This window comes from Spinacia oleracea, chromosome 3 (assembly GCF_020520425.1).
Source record: "Spinacia oleracea cultivar Varoflay chromosome 3, BTI_SOV_V1, whole genome shotgun sequence".
Classification (NCBI taxonomy): Eukaryota; Viridiplantae; Streptophyta; class Magnoliopsida; order Caryophyllales; family Amaranthaceae; genus Spinacia; species Spinacia oleracea.
Genome location: NC_079489.1, coordinates 112185206 through 112200719, shown reverse-complemented (window position 1 = coordinate 112200719; position 15514 = coordinate 112185206). Strand labels below are relative to the sequence as shown.

Genomic DNA, 15514 nt, shown 5'->3' with positions numbered 1-15514 from the left:
AGTTATCCTCTTCCCCCTCTTCTTTCTTGCTTCGCAAGCAACCACCGTTGCACCACCCATCCGCGTTGCCAGCCACCGCGCAGCCCAGTCCTTGCTGCAGCGCATGCACCACCGCCGGCTAGCACTCCCTCTTCTCTTCTCTTTTGGTTATTTCTTAAACCTTAAACTAATTAATGTTTTAATTATGTTTATTCATTTGATTCATGTTTTTGTTGAATTAAATTTATAGTGTTATAGTTTAATTATAATTTTCAGATTATATCACTACTACAAAACGCGTCATTTTTCGACGCTTTTTTTGCTAATTATCGACGCAGTTAAGCGTCGAGAAAAAATTTCTCGACGCCCTGAACCAGCGTCGGGAATTTGGCCGTAGAGAAATTCTCGACGCTGATTTGCGTCGACTTTCTCGACGGTTTTCCGTGTCCTCATATAGATTTTGGCGCGTTTCAGCGTCGAGAATGTCGACGGTGTTTGTTGTAGTGATATTTTTTCTCGACGCCATATAGCGTAAGGATTATTTTTGCCGATGATCTATTACATATTGCGGGAAATTTCTTTTGACACTCAAAAGCGTCGAGAAATGTTTTTTTTTTTTTTTGCACGAACCAAAATCAACCTGCAGAAACCTAATAGGCTAAAATCAAACACATCTATAGCACGAACAGCTTCAACTTGAAATGACACAATAATATCGATAGATGATAACTAATTAACGATACTAATTATATATTAATTAGTATAATAGTACGTACTCGCTCCAAAACATATCGAATTTAAGTTAACACATTATATATCCAAACTATATACTTAATAGTAAGTATCTCCAAAACATCACGATTACTTTTAAAATCCCAACGTACTATATATTATAATTCCAATAAACCTATTATTCTAAATGTCATCTTCAAAACAAAGGCCATTAAAAGCCTATAAATTCAAGAACATGGGCTTCATAGTTGAAGGAGCTACGCATCATCCCTTGGTTCCAATTTTCCACCACTACAATCTTCAAATGCATCAAGGACCTTCAAAAAAAATGTATTAAGTGGTAAGTAAGAGTCTCTTCCACAGTGTAAAATCAAATTAAGAAAAGTCAACTGTAAAGAATGAAAAAGGGACCAGATTGGTAACTAAACCAATTGTAATAAGCACCAAAAATATGAACTTCATATAATTCATTTCATTACTCCCCTTCCCCTTTGATGTTATTGTTGCATATGCAAAATAAGACATTTTCAGTTAACATCCTACTGTCGTGAATTTATTACTGAAATCCAAGACTTGGTTTGTGGTACTTATTAGTTGCTGCTCTAGACCAGTAGACCACATTATCCTGAATAATTTGCACGAAACGGTAGTTAAAAGTTTCTGTTGAGACAAGATTTGGAAACAGATGGTTCTGTACCAAACTTATAGTGGACATGAAAATTTAAGAGGAGACTACGCTGTAAGAAATTTAAGAAGTCCATCTAGTCTGAGACGGAGATAAATTATCTATCTAGCAACTGTAAGAATTACCAGATATATTATGTTTAAGAAGCTTAAGAATGAAAAATGTGTTAGATGGATAATAGGCATTATAGGTAAAGGAGAGAATTTGATAGTTACAACTTAGAGATCTATGTAAGATGGGTAATAGACATTATATATAAAGGAGCCATATGGTGTTTTATAACCTGAATTTAATATTAGTAGGGTAGAAATTAAATGCAAACATTAGGGTCCTAGATTGTTGTGACTAGTTCTTTTTCCTACTCCAACAAAATGATAGTAACTATAGTACTCTTGTTGACTGTTGCTAAATAAATGCACTTTTTAGAGCTGCCTATTGGATTTGCCGTGTTCTTGGTTCACTTGGCCACCATCCCCATCATAGGTAATTTTTTTACGGCCACTATGGGCGAGGTTTCATTTACCCAACTAACAAGAATCTTTCCTAGACCTGGAGTGTTACAAGCTTGCTACCAGTTCATTGTAATTTCTTCTAATTAGGTATCTAAAATTGGGATTTTTTTTCTCTCAGTTCCTATTCCAAACCAAACAGCATGATTGCTGATTCCTCAACTCTCTATATTCTTCTATCAGTTTCTTCTTTTTAAGTTTTTAGAATTAGCAAAGGACAGGCAGAAGTGTACATCTGAATGAAGGATAATTGCTTAATCGTGTGGCACACAGATTAATGTCTTATGATTTCTCATCAACTTAAGTTTATAGGAAAATATGTTAATGCTATGGCGTCAATATTGAATTGTAGTTAAATTCTTAAAACACGAACTGACGAACACTACTCAAATGACATATTTTGTTCTGTTCTATTTCGTAAAGTTCAGTTCTATAAAGTTAAATAGAAACTGGAATGAAAGAATTCGGGAACACACCTTAATCTGGAGAGGGGATGTTGTAGGTGTGTATCTCTCTACAACCTTGCCCTTTTTGTCCACCAATAACTTATCGTAATTCCACTTGACCAAGTCACCCAAAAACGCACCACACTGGACTTGAGGAACTGTACACTGGTACTGTATTTGGACCATTCACGTCCACGTACCTTTTGCAGTGAGTAGTAGTAGTAGTTATGGTGTCAGTAACTGGGCAAGTATGTTTCACTAAATATTCTAAGCTAGGGATTTCACTAACAAACCTTATCAAAATGGGGTACTCAGCTTTGAATCTTGTAGTCCACGTACCTGTTGCAGTGAGTAGTAGTAGTAGTTATGGTGTCAGTAACTGGGCAAGTATGTTTCACTAAATATTCTAAGCTAGTGATTTCACTAACAAACCTTATCAAAATGGGGTACTCAGCTTTGAATCTTGTACACGCAAAATTCTTAATCTCACGAATTGAGCGAGGTTCATGGCTTCCAAATTGATTGAGCACGAATGTTAGAATCTTAAAGCATGCACAAGGAAAAAGGCTATCATCTCATTTTTCAGTCTGCAAAAAACAGAGAATAAGAAGATCTTAAGATTATCAAACCAATAAAGAACACTTGTTTCCGAAATGCCACTTCGATAGAATTAGAAAACAAGCTTGTTTTGAGAAGAATCCGAAAAAAACCAGAGTACTAAAGAGACTAGTGAATATGTTAACTCTATGATAAAAGTACACATGACATCATATAGCACTAATAGATTCATGAGCCTACACAAAAGAATACTCAGATAACTGTCGGCATTGCAAGGTTTGGAAACATAAGAACTAAACACAATAATAACTAAAAGCCCAACTAACCCAAGTCTTATACTTCTCATACAGTTGTGAGGGTTCCAAATGGTTTGATGATTTCTTGATTCAACTTCTTTCACTTCCTTGATTTCCTTTTCTAAGTGAGGTGTGATATATATATATATATATATATATATATATATATATATATATATATATATTAATCTGACAGATTAATGTAAAATGATCATGAAAAAATCTATGCCTTATTGACTTCTTGTGCATTACAAGTTAGACAGGTAAAAATCATCCCTTTATAAGTGACACGCGTAAAAAAAACATCCCTTTATTTCCCTTGGAAGAGTATTGAGAATTCTCGTGACTTGCTGACTGACTGACACCTTCATTAATAGTCACGTACGTAGTATACTATTTTTGGATGTCTCGAAAAAGTCATCATTTTTCCTAATACAGGAATGGTTTTTAAATGTATTATCATTAAACAAGTGGAAATATTGATTTACTAATGGATTTTGTGTTTAGCTCTAAGTCTCTAACGAGTGTTCATTTTGGACTTAATAGAAAGATCCAACTAGGTAGATAAGGATGACAACAAGGCATACATTGATGGAGATATTGTGGTAGGTGGAACGTCTACTTATCAAGAGCTTTAGTTTTTGAGACTAAAGTTATGTGTGATATTTGAACAACCAATTATGTTGTTGGCCTAATGCATGACGTCTTCTGAGATATAGAGTGCTTTAAGATCAGTTTAGTCATTGTAATATGTACACACAGGCACCCAACATAGGATCTTACTTAGCAAAGGGATGATTCATAGTGTACATAGTCCAACTAATATCATTCTGACATACATCAGGGTTCTGTTTGATGATCTTGCCGGAGGTCATTACCATTACATTGATACCTCTAGTGATGTTTCCGTCTTAGGAAGGTTTATGGTGCGATGTATGGAGCCATAGTGTTATATATTAAACAGGTTCTTTTGTGCAAAATACAGAGTGTGGTTGTTTCATCAGACACTTGATCCTAAATGGTGGTTGAGTAATCACATATTATCATCAAATAGGAATTTAAAGACCGAGACATTTAATAATCTAGATGATACCCTGGCTTTTTATGTAATAACCCAGGAAAGTCTCAGTTGCATTTGAAATTTTCTTAGAGGAGAACACCTTCAAACTTTAACAGCCTAGTGTCCTTTCCTTTTTTGCTTTCTATTAAGTAGTTAGAATACTCAATACTCAACCTAAATATTTTATGATAACAAGGCCTAAAAAATTAGGTATCAAAATAAACGCAAATAGAGCACACCAGATCACATTTCTACAACGTCATACTCATTCAATCTGAAATTGATGCCACTTTACCAGCCTAGCCATTACACTGCAAATGAATATTCCAGCTGAATATCAAAAAGTAGTTAAATTTTGTACTTAAAGTTTACTAGAGAACATTAAAGATTGTGCAGATTAAAGTTTTTATGCTCCTACACATAACTTTTGTTTATTTTCTTCTCACAATGAAATGTATGACTTTAATTTTTATTAGCTTGATATCATTGTAGTACCGTCTGCATTCCTCTCTTGTTCACCAATTTCCCATTCTTGACTATAATTTGTAAAATTTAGACTCTAAAACTTTCTTGTAAACCATTTTTCCTGACCAATAGGACTGGACACTATGCTTATATGTAGAGTTAATAAAATTTAAACCCCAACAAGTGAAATCAATAAGACTCAATTAAACCATGAGAATTTCAATTAAAACTATACCATAATTGCCAAATTTATAATCTGAAAAGACAACTTAGATGAGTGTTTTCATTGTGTTCCTGATTTCTGTTGTTTTTCATCAAAACCGCACATGGACATCATTCAAAAGAAAATATAAAAATTGCAAATTCAAAGATGTAGAAATCAATAACAACATAGACTTACCTCGGAGATGAACACAATGAATCGGATGTCACACCAATGGTAGCAACACATCCATTTCCATCGTCCCTTAATAACAAAGCAAATCTAATTAACAATACCCAATAATCCATAAATCACTCTTCTTCATCTTCTACCTCGAAATCTCTGGACTTCCGCTTTCACTCTCCTCATTCAGCTTCCAGCTCCGTCGCTGGTACTAGATTGGGGCTTGTCAAGAACTTCAGCTCTCCGCCTTCTGCTGTTCAAATGGAGATTTCCAAGTCTTCTCCTCGAGTTCGTCTCGCTCTCGTTTTCTCTCTCTTTAGGATGTTTGCTGAATTGCTGATTGATTGTCGCTGGCTTTGCAGGAAGATTAGAAGAGATAGCCTAATTAATCGACCATGAATTGTAAACAACCAGATCTAAGGTAATGTGAAACAACCCACCCTAAATTAATCATAATTCTAGATTAAAACACCTTAAAATCACAGCGAAAACGTCCAATTAAAACAAATATACCCAACAAACCCCAAATTTACCTCTACAAAACTTTAACCAAATTTACGCATAACACGAAATTGAACTATTTATAGCAAAATTGAACCGGAATTGATCGAAAAATAAAGAAGTGAGAAACTTAACTGGTTAGACGATGACGAGGGTTTTGAATTTTGAAGAGCTTCAATGAGGAAAGGGCCGACCAACGCCGCCTCTTCTCCATCTTCACCAACTGACAATGCTAGATTCCATTACACAAAAACACCTAAACAACACAAAGATTACAAGAAATTAGAAGACAAATTCAACGAAACTAGATCTTTGAAGTTCCATGTGAAGGGATTAGAGCTAGAAAGCGGCGAGTGAGAACTGAATTGAGGATTAGGTTTAGAGAAGGAGGCGGTTTTCCTTTTCCCAAAAGTTTGAAGTTCGTGGGCGCGGTTTGCTATTAAGTTAAGCATGTGCGGGGCATGTGACATTTTACTACTTTCTCGACGCTGTTGTTAGTCGAGAGTGTAGTTGGACGATGAAACGCGTCGAGAAATCACGCGGAGCATATTTCCACAGCAGCGGTTAATCACATCGTCGAGGGTATAGCGTCGAGATATGACGCGATTTGTAGTAGTGTATGTTTTATAATTAAGTTGTTAATTTCCAGATTCTATAATTTTATTGAAATTAGCGTTCTAAATTATTAAAGTGTGCATTTTTAGGGTTTTAATAGTTTGAAATCATGGTAGGATGACTATAGACTATTAAAATTATTGTTTTTATGTTTCTAAGCATGCTAATTAAGTTTTGGAGAAATTTTAAACTATATTATATTGCTAGAAATTTAAAAGATGGTGTTTTTTATAGAGTTTTTAATGAATTTTAATCATTAATAAAATAATTATTATGCTAGGCGGTTAAATATCCAAGTTTTGGATATTGGGGAAAGTTCTAAATATGTTTAAGATGTATTTAGAGTACTTTATTATTACTGTGAATTATTGGAAGTTGATTGGGAAATTTTATTGGTTGTTTTAGGCGGAAAATTCTCTAGAGGTGACTTTTAAGATTTCTAAAGTGGTCTATCAATTTGTTTACACAAGGTATGTACATACCTGTGTGTTTGTGGATGTGGTACTATGATTGAAACCATGTTGAATATATTTATGAACTTTTTTATGTTGAAATTACATGTTCAATGCCGTTGGATGAACACGTTGAGCATAGAGTTTTATTATGAGAATTATATCATGTTGGCATGGATGATTGGTGCAAGCACGTCAGTTTGGGAACTTTATATTATTTTATATATTGGTATGGATCACGATTGATCTTTGTTCCATTTTAGCATTTCACTACTTTATGAAGGTTGTGGACCTCGTTTAGTAAGTTGATACATTACACCTATAAAAGGTAATTAAGCATTGGTAAAGGAAATATTGAATTATTTGGAGTGAATTCTTTATTCAAAACTTTGTGATCACTTATTTTATTCCAAGATAAAAACAGTTGTAAATATTTGTAGATTATATTATTTATGTGATTGACGAGTCATAACAATGTATATATTAATTGGTAAATCATGTAAAGTGAAACTGAATAGCAATAGCTTTAGACTGTGCATGTCTGAAGTGACGGACAATCAGCAGTTGGGGTTCATGGTGGTAGCCCATGGCTTTTTCTGGGACCGGATTGATCACCGCGTTCTATTTTATTTCAAAGGTTCCTCGATATCGCAGGTCATTGGGGTTAAGGAGTCGCGCCCATACTCGTCTTCCTTAGTGAAGGCTTCTAGTTACACAACTCGGTCCATTGACTATTCCAATTAAAATAATATTAGTGCTATAAAAGTCTAGTCTAGTCTAGTCAAATGTGGTCTTCGAGTTAATAAGTTTTGGTTGTCCTTACTTATATTTTATTAGTATCCTGTTAGGAATATTTATTTATTTATTTAGTATGTAATAATCAGCTTTGCTTATTACGTGCTTTTGCTTGTGCATAATGATCATGGCTATGCCTTATTGATCCTGTGATGACCCAATTTGGTAAGTAGTCTGTAGGGATCAATAAGGATCGTCCATTTACAGGTTTGAAGATGATGCATCATTGGGTTCGGGATTTGGACAGCTTGTGTAGTTATTAAGTATACTCTAAGTTTGACTTTGGTTTTGTCTGGCCTGTTTTAAGTAGACTTGGACTTTGTTTATTTAGTTATGTTGACTTATTTTTATTGGTTGGTTATGGAGTTAATTTCGTAGTTGACTATTTATAAACTTAAAATTGTTATTATGTTTTCCTCTGTAAAATTATGAATAAGCCATTACGATTTCACACGGGCGATAATTCCTTGATAATTCTCTACGTTTTATATTAAAAGGTTATTTTAGAAAAGAGAGAAGTGTCGAGGTGTTACAAAGTGGTATAAGAGCTTTAGGTTTTATTGGTTTTTCGTGTGTATTTTAAGTTTTAGGCGCCTAAACTATCTAGTTACTTAAAACGAATTTCCTAGAATCAGCTCCTGCTTGTTCATAATATGTAAATTGTATTTTATATAATGGGTCGAATTTAAATTTTAGGCCTAGAGGGCCGAAGTTCTTTTTAAGTTCGGGCCAGAAAAGTTTGATAAACAAAAAAGGGGGGGGGGGGGGGGAAGGAAATTTAGTCTTAAAATTTTCCCAACTCAAATATTCAGGATTAGTATTACACACTTTTTATGATTTCTACTCTCCGTATTTTCTTGTTTTTCTCTCCAAGTATATGATCCTTTTTTACTTTTTTAACATTGTAACTTATTTACTTTCTTTTAATATCTGGTTCACTTACGTATGTACCGAAGGAAATAATTCCCTTGGTCCAAGTATGCATTTAATGTTGAGTCTAATAAATGCGGTTAATTATTAATTAACAAGTTAATAAATTCAGTGAGATCAAGTGAACTGAATGCCTAGCTAGAGGCCGCTTCAGTTCAAGTGGAATTAATAATATTAATCCACAACTTACTCTTGACTGAAACCGTAGGGTCACACAAATAGTACGTGAACGGATCAAGTATTTAAGCGAATATATTATTCATTAAGTACTCCATTTATGAACATTCGGAAACGACGGATCTCGGTTCTAGTGGGAGCTAAAATCGTCAAAAGGCAGAATAAAGAATACTCCGGAAAAGATGATATTGCCGGAAACGGAAATATCAATATTATCGAAGTCGTAGATGTTACCGGAAACGGAAACATGGCTCGTATCGGAAAATATTATCGGAAATAGAAATATTGCCGGAATCGGAAATATTGCTGGAAACGGAAATATTACCGGAATCGGAAATATTGTCGGAAAAGGAAATTATTTCCGGAATCGGGAATATTAGCGGAAACGTAAATATTTGTTCGAATCGGAAATGAATTCCGGAATCGGGAAACGAATCGGAAGCTCGACGAGCGACAAGCCGGCAAGCGAGCCGGCCCATCGCTCGACAAGCAAAGGCAGCACCATGGGCTGCGCTTGCGAGCAGGGCAGCAGCCTTGAGGCCGCACCTGCGAGCAAGGCAGCAACCATGAGGCCGCGCCCTGCGAGCACGGTAGTAGCCATGAGGCCGCGCCCTGCGAGCACGGTAGCAGCCATGAGGCCGCGCCCTGCGAGCAAGGCCGCAGCCATGAGGCCGCGCCAAGCTACGAGCAAGACAGCAGCCCAATGGGCCGCGCCAAGCTGCAAGCAATTCAACAAGCTTGCGGCAAGGCAACAGCACATGGGCTGCGCCCAGCTCGCTGCAAGGCCTGCCGAGGCTTGGGCCGCAGCGCAGTGGGCCGAGGCAACTCGGGCAACCCACGTGGGCCCTTGTGGCTACGTGGGGTTGTTCATCTTGGGCTCTAAGTAATATCCAATTAGTTAAATTCCTAGTTTTACTAAAATTCAAATAATTAAGAGTTTAATTATAGTTGCAATTCTAATTAAATAAGAATTTCAATCCTTGTAGGATTGGTAATTCTATTCCTAGTAAAACTCAAACTCCTTATTTCCAACACTATAATTATAAGGCTTGGGGCCTCATAATTATACACACATCAATCATACATAGATTGAGTTGAAAGCAAATTCTTCATTCCCATTGTGTTCAAGGGAGAACATAATACAAGCCTGCCCGAATTCACAAAACCTTAAGTAAAATCCTAGTTGGTTAAACCTAAGGCAGATCCGAACGTGCTGTGGACTTTCTACGGAGGAGCAACGTTTGGGGCTCTAAAGACTTGTTCTTGTTCGGTTCAGAAGCAGCTAGGGAAGGCACGCATCACATTGTATGTCTCCTAAATTATGCTAATTGACTACGTGGGAATTAATTTGGATTCTGGCTTGATGGTTTATCCGCATAAATTATATTGTTGTATTATTCATAACCTAACAGTGGTATCACGAGCCTCTAATTAATTCCATAATCAATTATAGTTAACATGGATTAAATTTTATAAATATGCAATGAATTAAAGGGGTGATTAATTTCGTGTATGTAATTAATTGCAAATTCGTGCGATTATTTGATTATATGTTCGTAGGATTTTTCGGCAGTTTTGTAAATAATGGTCGGAATCTTATGTTTTTATAGTGAATTTCGCATGTAAACAACGTTTTAAAATCTTGACTGAAATCAAAGATTTGATGCCTAACTATGACTTTTCGGATGTTTTAGTTTTTCGAATGCAAAATATGTAATTGTTTTTATGATGTTAAATTAAATATTTGCGAATCTTGTATATAAATCTTGAATCTATGATTGACCTACTGTATATGTTTACCAATTTTAAGGCCTAATCTTGTTAATTATACAACCTAATTTGTAATTAAAATTAATTTGTTGAATTTCAAATAATTTACAATATGTTTTGAATTTCATAATTAATTGATAATTTAATTAGGATCCTATAATTAAAAACCACCATAAAATTTGTTAAAATTGAAAAGTTTTAAAATTTTATGACCTAGATTTGAATCCCTAAAATTATATGTAATCGGAAATTAATTTGAATGATAAATTTTCGATTTTTCGCCTAAATTTAGTGAAATTAATATGGATTAATAATTTTTCGTTAAATTTAAATATAAAAGTTATTAATTTTTATAAATCGGTCACCAATGTTGCACGCAAGAAGCAATGGAAGCTAAGTGTTACCCTTAAGGGGTGTTGCATAGTGCGGGCATGCGACGACGAGCAAGGGATCTCATCGCCCATGCGGTGTGAGGCAATGAGCAAGCACAAGCATGCGTGCGCGGGCACGGGCCTGTGCGGTGCGTGCTATGCTGGTGATCGAGCAAGGCAACGATGCATCGTAGCGCAAGGCAAGAGGCGAGGCATCAGCACAACGAGCAAGGGAGCTCACGTGCCGTTGCGCCAAGCCCCCTGCCCAGGGCGCAGCAACAGGCACATCAAGTGCTGGTGCGTTGCTTGTTGTGGTGCGTCACTCAGCCAACAACAAAGCAGGCCATGGGCGCTACCTTGTGCACGTGGCCCATGGGCGCTGCGATGTGGCTTCCTTGGGCGAGGCGTGGGCTTCGGCCTATGGCCTTGCCTTGGCACTTTGGGACGTTTTGTTTATGTTTCGGTTGAAAACGATTTTAATTAAATTTAATTTCGTAACTTAATTTTTTCTCGGAATTTAATTTTGATTAATTTAATTACTATAAATTATTTTATACCAATTATTTTAATAAAATTAAAACCTTGATAAAATTTAATTAGTTAATTTTAATCAACTGAAAGTAAAATTAAGGGATTTAAATATTATTTTATATGAGCTTTAAATTTTAATTAAATTTGTAAGTTTCCGGTTGGACTAGGAAATACAATTTTATGTTTAAAATTTGTAAAGCATGTAAATCCTTGGTTTTAGTGGGAGCTTTTAGTCATTAAACTTTTGATTAGGTTGAAGGAAATAATTACCTTGGTCCAAGTATGCATTTAATGGTAAGTCTAATAAATGCGGTTCAGTATTAATTATACAAGTTAATAATTCAGTGAGATCAAGTGAACTGTATGCCTAGCTAGAGGCCGCTTCAGTTCAAGTGGATTAATGATATTAATCCACAGCTTACTCTTGACTGAACCCGTAGGGTCACACAAATAGTACGTAAACGGATCAAGTATTTAATGGCATTAAATACTCTATCTAATGGATATTCGGAATCGACGGATCTTGGTTTCAGTGGGAGCTGAGATCGTCAAAGGCAAATAAATGAATACTCCGGAAACGATGATATTGCCGGAAACGGAAATATAGATCGTATCGGAAATATAAATATTATCCAAGTCGTAGATGTTTCCGGAAACGGAAACATGGTACATATCGGAAATGGAAATATTGTCGGAATCGGAAATATTGCCGGAAATGGAAATATTGTCAAAATCGGAAATATTATCGGAATCGGAAAATAATTCCGGAAACGGAAATATTAAATATTTGTTCGAGACGGAAATCAATTCCGGAATCGGAAATGTTAAATATTGTTCGTATCGGAAATGAATTCCGGAATCGGGAAATTAATCGAAAGCGCGTCGTACGAATTAGCATCGGACGAGCTTGCTAGACGAAGGCCCAGCACGAAGCCAGGCCCGCGTCCAGCAAGCAATAGCGCACACAAACATCCCAAGGTTGCGCCAGGCCCACCGCAAGGCAGGCCCAGCGCGCGCCCAAGGCTGCAGGCAGCCTCGTGGGCTTCGTGGCCGCATGGGCTGCGTCGCTGCTCAGGCTCTGCGCGCGCGCGCGCATGGCGTCCCTCGTGGGCTGATGTTCGTGCGTGTGTGTTTGTGTTCACATACGAAACCTAAAGCGTATAGGATTCGTTTGATGATTAAATTCCTAATCCTAAAAGATAAATTAATTAAATAAGAGTTCTGCTAGGATTCTAATTTAATTAATTCGTACCCTAGTAGGATTCGGTTGCTTATTCCATAGCCTATAAATATGAGATCAAGGCTCATAATTTATAACGAGTTTTGAAGTATTCAAAGGTAAGAATTTTGAGCAAAAATTCAGTCATACACTTTGCCCATAATAGCGGAAAATATTAGAACCTTAAGGGCGATTCTAGTTAGTCAATCTTAAGGCGGATCTGGACGTGCTGTGGACTTTCTACGGAGGGACGACACTTGGAGTCCTAAAGACTTGTTCTTGTTCGGTTCGGGCGCAGCAAGGGAGGGCACGCTACAAAGAGTATGCATCCTAATTATGCTAATTGTTATGTGGCAATTAATTTGGAATCCTGGCGTTTATGTTTTTTCGCATGATTTATATTCGTTTATATGTATCATGACCTAACAGTGGTATCCGAGCCTCTTATTAATTGCATGATCAATAGTTGCTTAACATGGTTAAATTTTACAAATTTGCAAAGAATTAAAAGGGGTGATTAATTTTCGTAATTGTTAATTAATTGCAAATTACGTTTATTTAATTATATGTACGCAGTTTTTCGGTAGTTTCTTCGTTACTCAACCAAATCGAGTGATTTTTGTGTCAATTCAGCATATAAAAGGCATTCTAAAATTTTTCGGCCGAACCCAGAATTCCCAAATTCGAAGCCTAACTATGACTTTTCGGAGGTTTTAGTTTTTCGAACGCAAAAGTTTGTAATTTTAAGATGTTAAATTGAATATTTGCGATTCTTGTTGTTGAATTTTTGATTGACCTACTGTATATGTTTAACAAACTTGAATGCCTAAGCTTGTTAATTATACAACCTAATTTGTAATTGTAATTAATTTGTTGAAATTCGAATAATTTAGAATTTGATTTGATTTTCATAAATAATTGACGATTTAATTAGGTATCCATGATTAAAAACCACCATAAAAATTGTTAATTTATGATAAATTTTAAATTTTTATGACCTAGATTTGAATCCATGTTAATTGGAAATTAATTGATTAATAAATTTTCGATTTTTCGCCCTAAAATTATGAAATTAATATGATTTATTAATTTCTCGATAATTTTAAATTAAAAAAATTTCAAATTTTTATGAAAAACGCTCATAAATGTTGCACGCACAGAGCAATGGACGCTACATGTTACCCTTAAGGGGTGTTGTATAGTGCGGGCACGCGACGACGAGCAAGGGAGCTCGTCACCCGTGCGGTACGAATGCCGCGAGCAACAAGCTAGGCGCGCGCGCAAGGCCCAGCCTGGGGGTGTGTGCTATGCGATGGGCGAGGGCGATGGGGCAAGGCACAAGCGACGAGCGAGACGTGTGTGGGCAGCGATGGTGCTGCGCCACAGCGCGCCTGGCTCGCCCAAGCAAGCAAGCAGACGCGACGAAGCACAGGGGCTGCGCGCAGCGTGGCCAACGATGGTTGCGTGTGCGTGTGGCGCTGGTACTCGTGCCTTGTGCAGCGATTAGTCGTACGGGGCGCAGCAGCCTCGTGGCTCGATTAGGCTTGGGCGCAAGCCCAAGTGCCTCGTCTTGCTACGATTCATACGTTTTTATTTTAATTTGAGATTTTCAGTTCGGAAATAATTTTAATTAACTTTAAAATTAATAATTTAAATTTTTTTCTCGGAATTTAATTTTGATTATTATAATTATTATAAATTATAATTTATACTAATTATTTTACTAAAATTAAAACCTTGAATTAATTTAAATTTAATTGTTTAATTCAACTTAAAATAAATCAAAAAGCGGATTCAATTATAATTTTATATGAGCTTTAAATTTTAATTAAACTTGTACGTTTCCGGTTAGACTAGAAATACAATTTTATGTTTAAAATTAGTAAAGCATATAAAGTTATTGGTTTAAGTGGGAGCCTTTAGTCATAAACTCATGATTAATTAGGTCTACATTCCTTTAAGGTTAAACAACTTGATTAGAATTAATAAGGACTGAATAATTAGTAGATTATTGGTGCCCTTGATTAATTGCTGCAAATATTTATGTGATGCATAACATGTTCTACTAACCAGCTATGTGTGCCATTCATGATAATGAATGGGTGAATGGTACATATTGCATATGTACTGTTTTGCAAGTTATTGAAAAGTGACTAGTATGGCCCAAATAGGATAGAAATAATGGTCTGCGTACCATTAATTTGAATGTAATATTGGTCTAATGCACCAAAGTTTTTTTTAATTTAAATATGGTCTGCGTACCATCAAATAGTTGTAATTAGTTTAATTATAGCTTATCCTATTTGAAGAAAATGGTCTCCCATGGAGAATTCAAGACGAAGTTTCCAATCCATTTTCAAGACGGACTTTGAAGTTGAAGCTTCAAGATGAAGTCGGGCCATACTAGATCAAATTTATATCTTATGCATATTTTAAGTTCTTTATTACTTTAAATATGTCTTAATTATGCATGAGATTATGGCTTGATTATGTTTCATGATTAAGAATTTTAGTTCACTTAAAATCTAACCAACATAGTAAGACCCTTATGTTCCAAACTTTAAAATTGAGTTAAAAGGTGCCATGCCAAAATAACACTTACTTGGATAACCTTTACGTCAATCATAGTAATAGTTTTCCGCCATAGCGAGGTGTTACTTATTGATTCTAAAGGGGTAAGGTACACAAATAATTGTGAGTACATGTTAGTTTTGGTGAAACTCAACAATATAAGTAAGGAGTCCTTTTATGTCGTGGCAAATGCGATAGGTTTACCTAATAAGTTCTTAGACGTACCTATCAACCAAGAGTAGTTTCTAGACTATTAGCAAAGGTTTTGTTTACCTAAAATATTTTAAAATTGAGTCTAAATACATAATGTGCTTAATTCTTCAATGATTTAAGGATCTTGGAATCATTTTATTCACACCTGCCGGAACACATAACTTGAATAAAATGCTTAATAAATGATAAATTATGCATGTTTGCTAGAATTTAAATTTATTAAGAGAAACTGTGAATGGTTATTCATTTGTTTA

At 35.7% G+C, this 15514-nt stretch overlaps 1 long non-coding RNA gene across 1 annotated transcript; it reads right to left on the bottom strand.

Annotated features, from left to right (window-relative positions):
• Positions 1-761: 761 nt before the first annotated feature.
• On the bottom strand, positions 762-6369 carry LOC130469281 (uncharacterized). The gene is made up of 6 exons (XR_008929728.1): positions 5752-6369; positions 5131-5469; positions 2784-2938; positions 2645-2690; positions 2382-2551; positions 762-1028 (listed from the first exon to the last, which is right to left on the bottom strand). It is a non-coding gene; the product is annotated as an uncharacterized lncRNA (long non-coding RNA).
• Between the last annotated feature and the right edge of the window lie 9145 nt (positions 6370-15514).